Below are 4,683 nucleotides of genomic sequence, written 5' to 3'. Positions count from 1 at the left end.
CCTCTATGAATCCACGCCAGAGCACGCAAGGACAATAACATAGAGATTCTGAAACTAAAAAGGACCTCTGACTTAAGTAGGCCCCGGCCCAGGACTCAAGGACACAGTGTAGCAAAGGCTCAGAGCAGGAGGAGCGGGGTCAGGGCAGTCCCAGTACCTGAACTTGCCTCTGAGGCCCGGATGGCGGCGTCAGGGGTGGAGAGGCCTAGCATTGTGGTTTCTCAGTCTCCCAGTTTTACTTTTCCCTCTCACAACCTGTGTTAGTTCCTTCACCTGGACACACATGAAGCGGCCCCAGTCCTCACTCCAATTGGGTCTCCGATTTCTGGAGAAGCCAATCACCGCGTTTTCCCATAATCGGGGTGTTCGCTCCATCTGGCCAGGATGCAGATTCTCCCTAGACCCCAGTAGTCAGGTCATGGCACCCCGGACCCTCCTCCTGCTGCTCTCAGGGACCCTGACCCAGACCCGGGGGCGGAGGGGGGGCGGTGAGTGCGAGGTCCAGAGGGAAACGAGCTCTGCGGAGGCAGGAGCGAGGGGACCGCCAGGCGGGGACGCAGGAACCTCTGAGAAGCCGCGTTCTCCTGCCCCATCCCCGTCCTGACTGCCCTCCCCTCGCCCCTACCCCCTCCTCTCACGCCCCTATGTTCGGGCCCTACTCCTCCTGCAGCCCCTTCTCCGCCCAGGAGCCCCTCGCTCCTCTCCGCCCCGATCGACCCGGACCCGGGCGCCGCGCGTGGAAGGGGGTGTCGGTGGTCTCAGCACCGCTCCTCGCCCCCAGGCTCCCACTCCCTGAGGTATTTCGACACAGCTGTGTCCCGGCCCGACCACGGGGAGCCCCGGTACATCGCCTTCGGCTACGTGGACGACACGCAGTTCGTGCGGTTCGACAGCGACGCCGCGAATCCGAGGGAGGAGCCGCGGGCGCCATGGAGCAGGATGGGCCGGAGTATTGGGACCTTAACGCGCGGGTCTACAAGGTTTCTGCGCGATCGTTTAGTGTGGGACTGCGGAACCTGCGCGGCTACTACAACCTTAAGGAGTCTGGTGAGTGGTGCCGGGCCAGGGTCGTAGGTTACGAGTCCCTTCGCCCCCACGGACGACCAGGGGTCGCACGGCGTCTCTGGTCTGAGCCTCACCCTGAGTCCCCGTGACCCGCTAGGCCCTTGGACCAGGAAAGGGTAGACAAGCTCTGCTCTGATTTCCTTAGAAAAGGAAATTTCTTTAGAACCAAATTGACTCTGACATCACCGCCCATTGTGAGGGCATGGCTGACCGCGGGGGCGGGGCTGACCGCGGGGTGTGGCTGATCATGGGGTCGGGGCTGACCTCGGGGGCGGGGCCAGGGTCTCACAACTTACAAAGAATGTATGGCTGTGAATTGGGGCCTGATGGACGCCTCCTCCGTGGTTTCTATCGACCGGCCTACGACAGCGCTGATTACATCGCCCTGAATGAGGACATGCGCTCCTGGACAGCAGCGGACATGGCCGCTCAGATCACCCAGCGCAAGTGGGAGGAGGCCAAAGAGCAAGAGCACTTGAGGGTCTACTTTAAGGGAGAGTGCCTGGAGTGGCTCCGTAGGTACCTGGAGAAAAGGAAGGAGACTGCAGTGCGCAGGTACTAGGAGCCACAGGACGCCTCCCCTACTCCCTTTGAGCTGGGCTTGTGTCACCCTTGCTACGACTCAAAAGGAGAGGAGGAAAATGAGCTAGACACCCTAATACACCCTCCCCATAGGTGTGGAATTTCTACATGCTGTAACATAGAGTGACTTGCCCAGAGGAGGCCTCTTTTCTGTCAGACACAGTTAAGGGATCCACTTTCTCTGGAGGCAGGTAGTAGGGGAGATGATTCCTGACTAATCAGCGGTTCCCTTTGATCCTGAAATCGACTAGGGGAGCCACCAGAAACTTTTCTCCCTCAGCATTTGTTCTCTGCCCCACACCCAATGAGTCTGAAGGTCCGATTCCAGCTTTTCTGAGTTTTTCAGCCTCCACCCAAGTCAGAACTAGAAATCCCTGTTCTCCCCCTCAGACACCTGGAGCCTCCTACTTTGGGCTGCCTCACCCTGATTCTAGAACTCTCCAAGAAATAGGAGATTATCCCAGATCGCTGGTCCAGGCTGAAGTCTGAATTTCCCACCCCCTCCCTCAGCCCAACTGCCCTGTCCATTCTCAGTATGATCACATGAGCACTGCTCAGGAAGCCCATGGGAGGTAATGCAGAGTTCCTGAATTTTCTGACCCTTCCTTCAGTGCCTCCAAAGACACATGTGACTGATCACCACATCTCTGACCGTGAGGTCACACTGAGGTGCTGGGCCCTGGGCTTCTACCCAGCCAAAATCACCCTGACCTGGCAAAGGGACGGTGAGGACCAGACCCAGGACACAGAGACCTGGAAACCAGGCCTGCAGGGGACGGGACCTTCCAGAAGTGGGTGGCCGTGGTGGTGCCCTCTGGAGAGGAGCAGAGATACCCGTGCGGTGTGCAGCACGAGGGGCTGCCTGAGCCCATCACCCTGAGTTGGGGTAAGGAGGATGTTATGGATTGAATCGTGTCCCCAAAAATATGTGTCGATAATCCTAACCTCTTTGCATGTAGTACAATCCCATTTGGGAATGGGTTGTCTTTGTTATGTTAGGGGGGCAGGATTAGTGTAACACGTGTCTTGAGTCAGTCTCTTTTGAGATATAAAAGAGATTAAATAAGCGAGTAAGCAGAGTTGGGGTAAGAGAGGTGCCAAGACACATGGAGATCTCCGAGGAACCAGGGAGCAGAAGCTGAAGAGGCAAGAACCTTCCTCCAGCACTGACAGAACTTCCTCCCCTACACCCGGCACTCTAAAATCAGACTTCTAGCCTCCTAAACTGTGAGAAAAAAAAATTCTATTTGTCAAAGCCATCCACTTGTGTTATTTCTGTTATAGGAGCACTAGATAACTAAGGTAGAGGGAAATGAGGGCGGAGCCTCTTCCCTGGAACAGCAGGAGCCCTTCTGAAGACCCTTAAGGAGTCAGGGCTCCTCATCTCCTTTCTCTTTCCAGAACTGTCTTCCCGGCCCATCACCCCCAACATGGAAATTGTTGCTGTCCTTGTTCTGGGAATTGTTGCTGTCCTGGTTCTCCTGGGAGCTATGTTTGGAGTTGTGGCTAGAGCTGTGATCTACAGGAAGAAGAGCTCAGGTAGAGATGGGGGCAGGGTCTGAGTTTTCTTATTCCACTGGGGAGTTTCAAGTCCCAGGTAGGAGATTTTCTGTGTCCTACTTACCTCATTACGGGAGGCACCATCCAAAAACAAGCTAACCCAGTCTGCGTCCCTGTGTGCTAACAATTACTCTTTTGTAAAGCACATGTGAGAATGAAGGGCAAATCTTTCACCTTAATGGTTCTTGCAATGGAGACCTGATTCCCAGTAGTGGCAGGTCACTGGGGAAGGTTCCTGCTGAGGACAGATTTCCAGGAGTGTGGTTGGTATAGACCCTGCACATTGTGTTTCCTTGTCCTGCCCTGGTACTGCAGTGACAGTTCTGGAAACTTGCCTGGGGCCTAGGACTAGTGGGCTCTTCTAGGACCTCATAGGCCTGCCTCCTCCCCAATCCAGTCTCTCACAGAATTCTTTCTTCCTGCAGGTGAAAGAGGAGGGAGCTACACTCAAGCTTCAAGTTAAGTATGAAGGAAGGGAGGCTAATCCTGAGACCCTTGGAATAGTATAGATGGGAGCCCATGGGGATGTCTCCTCACCCCGTAATTCCCGTTCTCCTAGTCTCATCTCCTGTGGGTTTGAACCAGAGCCTGATTTTGTTCTCCAGATGGTGACAGTGTCCAGGGATCTGATGTATAAAGGTGAGACGCTGGGGAGCCTGACTCGGAGGACGTGTTGGGGCAGAGGAAACACAACTGGGTTATGGGGATTCTTTGGATTTGGGCATTTTGAGATTGCAGCAGCCTATTCAGGGTGTCAGTACTACCATGACTAACCTTAATTTGTTCATGATTCTTTTCTTCTGTACCATGAGAGCACTGCCTTGAGTGGGCCTGAGCCGAAGCATAGTGAGGTGGGGGTAAAGGAGGGCATTTGCCCCCCGGGCGCAAGTACGAGGGTGTCAGTAGGGAAATGCAGGGGTGTGGACTGCACCAGGTGACATGTCAGAGGGGGTGACACCACGCGGTCCAGAGATTCATCCAAGACCAAACTATGCAGGACTTGAGCTGCTCCAGAAACCCTGTGCCAGCTTAAGCCATGTTTCTGCACTGCTCTCTGCTGCCACAGTTCTCAGTGTCTGCTGGGATGATTGACTGGCCTGGAGGCACCACTCCTGCCATGCTGCTACCCACCCCAACTTGGGAACCCCCAGAGCCCATCTGTCAGCCTACCTGCTGCCCAAGAAGCAAGCACAGCGGGAAATCGCGTGCGGGCTGCAGGCATGCTTGACTTCTCCTACTCATCTTGACATGGGGGTGGGGGGAGGACGGGGGCTATAACTTAGAGATTGCCCCTGAGTGCTTGAATGATGGGGGGCACAATTTAGAGATTACTCCTGGGTGCTTATTGCCCTCACTATACCCCTGAGACTAAGTGATACACGATTTGTTCACACCCCACTTTGTGATTGAAGAACCCCTGACTTCTCTTTCTAAAATGGCTGTGTGAATGTGTCTGCATTCCTATCAGCATAAAGT

General features: G+C 54.9%; 1 pseudogene; it reads left to right on the top strand.

The window, feature by feature from the left end:
• The first annotated feature begins 391 nt into the window (after positions 1–391).
• LOC126077775 (patr class I histocompatibility antigen, A-126 alpha chain-like) lies at positions 392–4,473 on the top strand (annotated as a pseudogene).
• The last annotated feature ends 210 nt before the right edge of the window (positions 4,474–4,683 follow it).

The sequence above is a fragment of the Elephas maximus genome, chromosome 1 (assembly GCF_024166365.1).
Source record: "Elephas maximus indicus isolate mEleMax1 chromosome 1, mEleMax1 primary haplotype, whole genome shotgun sequence".
Taxonomy (NCBI): domain Eukaryota; kingdom Metazoa; phylum Chordata; class Mammalia; order Proboscidea; family Elephantidae; genus Elephas; species Elephas maximus.
This window is presented reverse-complemented; position numbering and strand designations above follow the sequence as displayed.